The sequence below is a fragment of the Tasmannia lanceolata genome, unplaced genomic scaffold (genome assembly GCF_043159265.1).
Source record: "Tasmannia lanceolata isolate RefF3 unplaced genomic scaffold, GAP_Taslan_0.1 ptg000013l, whole genome shotgun sequence".
NCBI classification, from domain to species: Eukaryota; Viridiplantae; Streptophyta; class Magnoliopsida; order Canellales; family Winteraceae; genus Tasmannia; species Tasmannia lanceolata.
The window spans coordinates 32,052,725-32,064,197 of record NW_027518690.1 but is presented as its reverse complement, the minus strand read 5'-3'; positions in this window follow the sequence as shown (position 1 = coordinate 32,064,197).

Below are 11,473 nucleotides of genomic sequence, written 5' to 3'. Positions count from 1 at the left end.
CAAATAAAACATATTGAAAATGACCAAAATACCCCTATGGTGCAAAAATGGGCAAAAATGAGGGTAACCCTGAAAATTCTAAAAATAGCAGGTTTTTTCACTTGCTTGGAAACTTGAACTTTCGTCTTCCAGAAACCATTGGAATACCCTAGAAACCTTTATGATTTCGAATCAGCTTCCAAACACCTAAAATGAGATGAAATCTACCCTATAACGCATGGATGCCTAATCTATTACGAAATATGGACTCGAGACTTGACAAACTACCGAATCCTTTATTTTTTAAAGTGTAGCAAAATGAGGGTGTCTACACTAGCTGACTGCTCTTCCAGTCGACTGCCAACGGTAACATTTGTAGCCGTTGGAGCCATAACGACTAGTTTTTTAAAAGTACTCTCCACATTGATTTATGCCCAAATTACCCCTAAATGGTCATTATGTCTTATGCACTACAAATATGGATTAAATTGAAGTATTTACACCTTTTGTCAAGCTGAAAAAACCATTAATCTTTACATTCAAAGCTTCTACTTGTTTTCCAACAACCACACTCCAAAAGCTTTACTTTGCATTCATATCTTTGGCAAGAGGATCTCCGTAGGCTAACTTGTAATCATCTTGTGCAGAGTTAGTTGAGAGCATGGTTTAAAATTTCAGTTTCGGTAACCGTTTCTGACATTCGGAATCGAAATTGGAAACCCCGTTCGAAAGTTTGTAACATTTTTTTTTAGAATAAAAATGACACTTTACCAAAATTTCAGACCGAGATTCAAAAATTTCGAACAGAAATTCTGAAATTTCAGCCAAAATTTTGTAAATGTCCAAATATTGCCAAATACCGGTTTCGGTCCCCACCGAAATCCGAAATTTCGGTCGAAATTTTAAACCATGGTTGAGAGCATTCATTGGACATCAAGCCTACAAGAGGCTAAGAAAGTTTTAACTTCTTCTTCTTCACGTAAATTTGTATGAGGGTCTTCGATACAGCCCGATAAAAGAGGTGAATCATTGTAAGAGGGTTTCATTATCCGGCCAGGTAAGAAAGGAGGATCATATAGTGAAATCGCCAAGGAGGACTTATCAAGTGGACGTACATCTTAGTATGGACTAACATTGAACCACTCTAAATTTCTTATGTGCACATTCTCTTCCTCTACCTTCTCCTTCACATGTGATTGGTAAATTCTTTCCCTTAGGAGAGGGAGAGTAACACGACCATCTTCCCTCCCCTATTTAACATGGCCGATTACCTCGCCTCCCCTCACCCTTTCTTGTGAAAGAATCAAGGGATTTTTTCTGATTAGTCCCTGTAGACACCCTCATTTTGCTATACTTTAACCAACAATAACCTAATATTTTGATCCGTGGAATTTCATTGGTAAAGTATGCATCCTCAAATTTTTTGAAAACCGAAATGATAAAGAGATGTACCTGGTGAGATGATTAGATCCGAAAAATTGAAAAATACCCTGATTGGTGAATTTAGTTTGTTAAATCCATGTGAGAGCCACTCTATCATGGATTTATTTGTTTTAGGTCATTAATATCTCGATCTGACTTTACGGATCATCAATCGGGACAAAATAAGCTAGGGTCACTTCACAGCCCGGGACCTGATTCCATTCCGAGACCCGATTTCCGTAAATCGTTAGATCAAGGGCAGATCTTAACCTGGGTATCTTTCCTTACTAAGAATTTGTGATCATTTAGTCAAAATAGGATCGATCAAGGTTAATCTCAAATTCAGATTAAACATTGTGTCACTTAATTGAGCAAAAACCCAGTGAAAAATCACGGATCAATGTGGGTGAACGAGAGCTGTCGAAATAATTTAACCAAATTATCAACAACAGTGCTTTCAGTACTTTAATTGTTGTCAAAATTCATATTTCAAAGGTTAGGATCTTTCATCAAAAATTGATTAAGTTGGTTGGATCAATCGAATCGTCAATTTGATCAACGGTTGGAAAAATGATTCGCTGTTAAAAACCGACGGCTCGCATTGGTCAAAAATTCTGAAAATAATATTTCTATGGCAACATTGGGCTTAAATGAAAGAGGAAAAATCAACGATTTTAATGGCGAAAGAATTATCGAAATCGGACTTCAAAATCTCCTGAAAACTGCGTTTTTTTTATTTTTACATTCAAAATATTTGAAAAATCTTTTACAAGATTCTAGGAGATTTGGAGGCATCATCTCGTCCATTCTTTCGATCGAAATTGATTTCAACCACCCAATCTTATTCCATATCATTGCAAAGATTTCAGGATATTTGGAGACCCGATCTCGCCCGTTCTTTCGATCACATGGAGATTGCAGTTAATCGCAACCATCAAAATCGTTGCCATTCTCTACAAAGGAAACCAAATTGGACATTTCCCTTACCTTGAAATTTGCTTCCAAAATCTACAAAGATTCCAAGGACAAATGGCATCATCTTGGACCTTGAATTGTTCCTAAATCTTTAGTACTTGATCCTGGCCGCATAAGTGCCTGCCATTTTTAACATAGCCATGGCTTAAATGGAAGATGCCAAAGAAGAGGAAGAATATTCTAGAAAAATCCGATCTTGGCCATTCTTTCCCCTTCCTTTTTCTATCACTCAATCTCCACCCTACACTTCTAGGCCCTAAAGATGGCAACATGGCTCATCCCTCACCTATAAATACCCATGCTCTCTTCTTTCAAAAAAAAGAGAAAAAAAGAGGAAGAAGACTCAAAGAAAACTACTAGAGAAATCCTCCATACCCCGCCTTCAAATCTTGTCCTATTCAAAGGATACCCAAAATCTCCATCACAGGTACGTGCACTATTCTCAGATTTTTTCAGGATTATTTGATATTTTTTATGTATTTTTGCACGATTTTTAGCATTTAATTGAATTTAATTCAATATTATATGTGTGTGCTCAAAATCACGATCTACATGAGTGTTTCAATTCCGATTCGTCCCGAAATTTAATACACTGATCTATTTAAATAGACTAAAATAACCATCGGATTGGATCGGACATTGAATCAAAGGATTTCGAAAATTTGAGTGATGAGTGGAATTTTATTTAAAATAATGGCTGAGAAATTACAAAATTCGAAAAAATAGCCATCTCATGATGATCTATTTTTTGGAATTTTAAAATTTTCTTGTGTTCATCATATCAGAACAATATTAAAGGATGTATTCCGGAGTCGTAATTTCCTCGAAAATCGTGTTTTAAAAATGGAAAACTCTTCAAAATATATACTAAATGGATTCCAAAATTAATGAAATTTCGTGGGAAAATAATATGGTACTGATACATTCTACCATGAATGTTTAAGAATTTTTGGATTCTGTTTGATATATTATTTAATGCTTTCTTTGAAAATTATCAGCTTTTGTGAGAATTTTTACTGACATCAGATCACCATTACAGTTCATAAAATTTTTATAATAGTCTTATATTTCATATTTCTTGCTGCTGTAAATGTTTCAATATATTTGGATCTTGTTTCCTATGGGATGTAGTGTTAATTCATAATCTGGTCTGAAAATTGAAAAATCTGAAATTGATAGTAAATAGTTTCTAAAATTCATGAAAATCTCACCGCATGTTATGTTTACTTATATCTTACTACTGTAGAAATTTCAATGAATTTAGATTTCTATTTCTAGTAGTTTCTCTGTTATTTTTGCAATCTGGTCTAGTTATTGTTAAATCAAAATTAAATATGAGCTGAATGTAAAAATCTGCAAAAATATTCCAATAAGCTACATCTCATCATGTCTTGCTGCTATAGAAGTTTCAATTCATTTCGAATTAATTTGCAATAATTTCACTTCTAAAATCACTCATATGGTTTAAAATTGATAAAATCCATTGAAAATTCGAAATTAATTAAAAATCATCATAAAGTTTCTAAAGAACCTTGAATTTTTGTCACATATTAATTCCTAAATCCATTGAAACAAAAATTTTAGGATCTTTAGATTTCCCTGGAAAAATGGCCAATGCATCCATAATCGTATCCCTATTGCACTCGATCTTTGACAATTTGAACATTTAAGCTATAGCATGTTGTTGGCTCCGAGGTTACTGTCCACGGAAATCCTGAGATATGCCAGGCAATAAGATGCTATAACTTAAGTATTAAATTGCACAAGGAAAGAGCGCACGATTCCCTTCCTTGGATGTTATTCTAGGCCGAAATTGGTGAACCCTAGAGCCATTGCTAATCCTTAAATGTCCAGAAACTGAAAATCCTTGAAATCTGAAATTCATTAACTTCAAGAACTTGAATCGATTTGTCTCGAGTCTTTCAGAACCATTGGATTATGGTTTCCGATATAAGAACCATTAGAGTCCAATTTAGGAACACTGGTGTCAGGTCGTGTCCTAGGTTTTAGGGAGTCTTAGGTTTTAGGGAGTCCTAGAGTTAGGAGTCCAGCCTCATCACGGACGCTTGCTATGGATAGCAACCGTACATAGGTCTAGTTACACTAGTCGCCCAATCTTTCCCTAGGACAAGCCTAGTAAACTAGAATGTAGGCTAACCTGCATTAGTCTAAGGAATAACTTACATTTAGATAAGAATCATATAGCATCTTAGATGAAATCCTAGGATAATAAAATCCCCAACTTGAATTAAATAACTTCTCCTAAAACTGTTGAAACAGTCAATCCGGTCTAGGTCGGTGTCTTAGTCGAGTTAGGCATAAGTAGCTTAGCTTAAGTGCACCGAACTACGTCGACTCTGATCCCAGTGAGGCTTGGGTACGTAGGCAGCTTGGATGTCTGATGGCATACCAAACGCGAGTCGACTCCACAACAAATTGTGGGGTTTTGTATATTAATTTTCTTGTAAATGCTTAATTAAATCACTTAGGATTTTTTCCATGAAATTAGAATTTTAGGAGAACTCACTTAGATTGAATTCAAACAAATAAAGAAATCAAGTTACACACTTAGGATCTACATTGAAATTAGATTTTAGGATGCATGTCACTTAGTTCGCACATTAATAGAGAATCGAATGAGCCATTTAAAATAAATTTAAAAGAGTTAGCTTTTGGAATCGAATACCGATTATCGGGCAGGAATCATGCATGTGGTAGATAACTCCCCATACCTTCCATTCTCGTAACCAGGTAGCGAGTCTAGATTTCTGGTTAGTTATGGGTCCTAGATCCCACATCTAGGTGGCGACTCTGTCATTCTCTTTTGTGTGGAATTCGGATTGCCTTAGTGATCCCAAGTTCACATAAAAGATGAATTAAAATTAATAATAAAAATGCACACGCCAATCGCGTGGGTACGAGAGACCAAGAGGGAACGTGGCAGCTCGCGCCCCACCCCTCTCGTGGGATCGGGTCCCACAGTCCCTACATGGCAAAATAATTGCTTATTAGTCCCTAAGAAAAGCATATTATCTTAATAGTCTTACTTTTAGAAAATATTTGCTAAAAGGTCCCTAAAACTCACCTGCATTAATTTTCGCCGTTAAAAATTCTAATATGGCAAATTTACCCCCTAACCCATTTAATCAGTTTTAGCATTTTTTTTTAATTTTCCTTCCATTATTTTTGAAAAAAAACTAGGAAACTGTAGACACCCAATTTTGTCAAGGCAGTTTTAGTGATAGGTGTCGCAAGGAAGAACCATATGGCGAGTTCCAGAGCAACAGTTGTGTTTCTCTCAATCTCCCTTTAGGGTACCAAACGATTTCTGAAGGCCGTTTTGAAAACTACAGACAAGCCTGTTTCCACACAACACCCGCCTTTTACGGCACAAACCAGTAAGCCCGTCTGTACACGGCAATTCAATCAGCAGGTTAACCTATGGCCCGAAACTCTCTTTGAGGCACCCTAAAGACACCCTGTCTCATGAAGGCACCTGATTTTGGGTTTTTTTTTTAATGAAAATTCAATAAAATCATTTAAATTTAATTTTTTTATTGATGAACCCAACACATATGACATTTATGGTGCACCATCGACATATGGTCGAACCATCCCCTTTAGAAAAAATAATTTTTTGGACCGAAATACCCCTATTCGACCATTACACATGATGCACATGTGATCGTATACTACATGCATGTGTGGGTTAATCTAGGGATAAGGTCAAGAGTTTCCTTAGCGCGAATCCGTGTTCGATATACTGTACCAGTGTCCGGCGTATCAGTACGTGAACAAGAGATCTGTTTACGCACCATAAGGTGCTAGGATAAGGGTGGAATGCTTCTCTAGCACAGAGGCACCAGGTGATGAAATCCCAGTCAACCATGCTAGATAACACTCCGGGTTCCTAAAATAGGACGTGTGTGCATGTGAGATGCAGGGGTTTAGATGCAAGTGATGTAAGTGTGTGTAAATAGTTCGCGCAATCTATGATGCCTTCAGGTTTTGTTAAATTAAGTTCAAGTAAAATGTGATGAGAAGATAAAACAAGACAAACTAATCTAACAAGTATAGAGTTTTTATGAGCCAGTTAAATTAAATTCAAATGAATTATCTTTTAGAATCGTAATGAAGTTAGGTGGTCCCCAGCAGAGTCGCCAAACTGTGGGACCCGATCCCGCGAGAGAGGTGGAGCGCGAGCCACCACGCCTTCTCTTGGTCTCTCGTACCCACGCGAATCGCGTGTGCATTTTTAATATTGACTTTAATTCATCTTTTATGTGAACTTGGGATCACTGAGGCAATCTGAATTCCACACAAAAGAGACTGACAGAGTCGCCACCTAGATGTGAGATCTAGGACTCGTAATTAACCAGAAATCTAGACTCGCTACCTGGTTACAAGAATGGAAGGTATGGGGATTTATCCACCACATGCACCATTCCTGCCCGATAATCGGTCTTCGATTCCAAAAGCTAACTCTTTTAAATTTATTTTAAATGGCTCATTCAACTCTCTGTTAATGTGCTAACTACGGGACATGCATCATATGATCTAATTTCAATGTGAATCCTAAATGTGTATCTTGATTTCTTAATTTGTCTGGATTCAACCTAAGTGAAAGTTCTCCTAAAATTCTAATTTCATGAAAAATCCTAAGTGATTTGATTAAGCATTTACAAGAAAATTAATATACAAAACACCACAATTTGTTGTAGTGCCGACTCGCGGTTGGTATGCCATCAGACATCCAAGCTGCCTACGTACCCAAGCCTCACTGGGATCAGAGTCGACGTAGTTCGGTGCACCTAAGCTAAGCTAGTTATGCCTAACTCAACTAAGACACCGACCTAGACGGGGTTGACGGTTTCAACAGTTTTAGGAGAAGTTATTTAATTCAAGTTGAGGATTTTATTATCCTAGGATTTCATCTAAGATGCTATATGATACTTATCTAAATGCAAGTTGTTCCTTAGACTAATGCAGGTTAGCCTACATCCTAGTTTACTAGGCTTGTCCTAGGGAAAGATTGGGTGACTAGTGTAACTAGACCTATGGCACGGTTGCTATCAATAGCAAGCGTCCGTGATGAGGCTGGACTCCTAACTCTAGGACTCCCTAAAACCTAAGATTCCCTAAAACCTAGGACACGACCTGACACCAATGTTCCTAAATTGGGCTCTAATGGTTCTTATATCGGAAACCATAATCCAATGGTTCCGAAAGACTCGAGACAAATCGATTCAAGTTCTTGAAGTTAATGAATTTCAGATTTTAAGGATTTTCAGTTTCTGGACATTTAAGGATTACCAATGGTTCTAGGGTTCACCAATTTCGGCCTAGAATAACATCCAAGGAAGGGAATCGTGCGCTCTTTCCTTGTGCAATTTAATACTTAAGTTATAGCATCTTATTGCCCAACATATCTCAGGATTTCCGTGGACAGTAACCTCGGAGCCAACAACATGCTATAGTTTAAATGTTCAAATTGTCAAAGATAGAGTGCAATAGGGATATGATTATAGATGCACTGGCCATTTTTCCAGGGAAATCTAAAGATCCTAAAATTTTTGTTTCAATGGATTTAGGAATTAATATGTAACAAAAATTCAAGGTTCTTTAGAAACTTTATGATGATTTTTAATTAATTTCGAATTTTCAATGGATTTTATCAATTTTAAACCATATGAGTGATTTTACAAGTGAAATTATTGCAAATGAATTCGAAATGAATTGAAACTTCTATAGCAGCAAGACATGATGAGATGTAGCTTATTGGAATATTTTTGCAGATTTTTACATTCAGCTCATATTTAATTTTGATTTAACAATAACTAGACCAGATTGCAAAAATAACAGAGAAACTACTAGAAATAGAAATCTAAATTCATTGAAATTTCTACAGTAGTAAGATATAAGTAAACATAGCATGCGGTGAGATTTTCATGAATTTTAGAAACTATTTACTATCAATTTCGGATTTTTCAATTTTCAGACCAGATTATGAATTAACACTACATCCCATAGGAAACAAGATCCAAATATATTGAAACATTTACAGCAGCAAGAAATATGAAATATAAGACTATTGTAAAAATTTTATGAACTGTAATGGTGATCTGATGTCAGTAAAAATTCTCACAAAAGCTGATAATTTTCAAAGAAAGCATTAAATAATATATCAAACAGAATCCAAAAATTCTTAAACATTCATGGTAGAATGTATCAGTACCATATTATTTTCCCACGAAATTTCATTAATTTTGAAATCCATTTAGTATATATTTTATATTTCTTCGTGGAAAAGATATGTTTGAAGAGTTTTTCATTTTTAAAACACGATTTTCGAGGAAATTACGACTCCGGAAAACGTCCTTTAATCTTGTTCTGATATGATGAACACAACAAAATTTTAAAATTCCAATAAATAGATCATCCTGAGATGGCTATTTTTTCGAATTTTGTAATTTCTCAGCCATTATTTTAAATAAAATTCCACTCATCACTTAAATTTTCGAAATCCTTTGATTTAATATTCGATCCAATCCGATGGTTATTTTAGTCTATTTAAATAGATCAGTGTATTAAATTTTGGAACGAATCGGAATTGAAACACTCATGTAGATCGTGATTTTGAGCACACACATATAATATTGAATTAAATTCAATTAAATGCTAAAAATCGTGCAAAAATACATAAAAAAATATCAAATAATCCTGGAAAAATCTGAGAATAATGCACCTACCTGTGATGGAGATTTTGGGTATCCTTTGAATAGGACAAGATTTGAAGGCGGGGTATGGAGGATTTCTTTAGTAGTTTTCTTTGAGTCTTCTTCCTCTTTTTTTCTCTTTTTTTTTGAAAGAAGAGAGCATGGGTATTTATAGGTGAGGGATGAGCCAGGTTGCCATCTTTAGGGCCTAGAGGTGTAGGGTGGAGATTGAGTGATAGAAAAAGGAAGGGGAAAGAATGGCCAAGATCGGATTTTTCTAGAATATTCTTCCTCTTCTTTGGCATCTTCCATTTAAGCCATGGCTATGTTAAAAATGGCAGGCACTTATGCGGTCAGGATTAAGTACTAAAGATTTAGGAACAATTCAAGGTCCAAGATGATGCCATTTGTCCTTGGAATCTTTGTAGATTTTGGAAGCAAATTTCAAGGTAAGGGAAATGTCCAATTTGGTTTCCTTTGTAGAGAATGGCAACGATTTTGATGGTTGCGATTAACTGCAATCTCCATGTGATCGAAAGAACGGGCGAGATCGGGTCTCCAAATATCCTGAAATCTTTGCAATGATATGGAATAAGATTGGGTGGTTGAAATCAATTTCGATCGAAAGAATGGACGAGATGATGCCTCCAAATCTCCTAGAATCTTGTAAAAGATTTTTCAAATATTTTGAATGTAAAAATAAAAAAAACGCAGTTTTCAGGAGATTTTGAAGTCCGATTTCGATAATTCTTTCGCCATTAAAATCGTTGATTTTTCCTCTTTCATTTAAGCCCAATGTTGCCATAGAAATATTATTTTCAGAATTTTTGACCAATGCGAGCCGTCGGTTTTTAACAGCGAATCATTTTTCCAACCGTTGATCAAATTGACGATTCGATTGATCCAACCAACTTAATCAATTTTTGATGAAAGATCCTAACCTTTGAAATATGAATTTTGACAACAATTAAAGTACTGAAAGCACTGTTGTTGATAATTTGGTTAAATTATTTCGACAGCTCTCGTTCACCCACATTGATCCGTGATTTTTCACTGGGTTTTTGCTCAATTAAGTGACACAATGTTTAATCTGAATTTGAGATTAACCTTGATCGATCCTATTTTGACTAAATGATCACAAATTCTTAGTAAGGAAAGACACCCAGGTTAAGATCTGCCCTTGATCTAACGATTTACGGAAATCCTGTCTCGGAATGGAATCAGGTCCCGGGCTGTGAAGTGACCCTAGCTTATTTTGTCCCGATTGATGATCCGTAAAGTCAGATCGAGATATTAATGACCTAAAACATATAAATCCATGATAGAGGGGCTCTCACATGGATTTAACACACTAAATTCACCAATCAGGGTATTTTTCAATTTTTCGGATCTAATCATCTTACCAGGTACATCTCTTTATCATTTCGGTTTTCAGAAAATTTGATGATGCATACTTTACCAATGAAATTCCACGGATCAATATATTAGGTTATTGTTGGTTAAAGTGTAGCAAAATGAGGGTGTCTACAGATGCCCCTATTTGGTAGAGATGACGTAGTCATCGAATACCAAAGTAAAAGTGACAGAGCCATTTTGCGTAGCTTTAATCGACAAAGGACTCCCTAGACACAATGCAACCTACTATAATGCAAGACCCTAGATGAAATCCTAGAATTGGAATAATAAAAAAAACTCGATGCGGCGCCGTTCACAAACGGGCAATTAGAGAATGAGATATCATTTTCGAATGGATTCTGAAGGGAAAGGACAAAGATCGTTCTCAAACGGTTTTTAGAAGGAGATGAGACGCCGCTCACAAGCAGGTTCAACGAGGATAAGAAGCATTCCCAAATGGACTTGGACAATGAGGCACCGTTCACAAACGTCCTCAAGGAGGATAGAAAATCATTCACAAATGGACTCAAGAAAAGAGGCACCGTTCACAAACGGGCTCAAGGAGAAGACAAGACCATTCACAAATGGACTCGAGAAATGAGGCACCGTTCACAAACGGGCTCAAGGAGGACGATACCATTCACAAATGGATTCGAGAAAAGAGGCACCGTTCACAAACGGGCTAAAAGAGAAGACAAGATCATTCACAAATGGACTCGAGAAATGAGGCACCGTTCACAAACGGGCTCAAGGAGAAGACGAGACCATTCACAAATGGATTCGAGAAATGAGGCACCGTTCACAAACGGGCTCAAGGAGAAGACAAGACCATTCACAAATGGACTCGAGAAATGAGGCACCGTTCACAAACGGGCTCAAGGAGAAGACGAGACCATTCACAAATGGATTCGAGAAATGAGGCACCGTTCACAAACGGGCTCAAGGAGAAGACAAGACCATTCACAAATGGAGTCGAGAAATGAGGC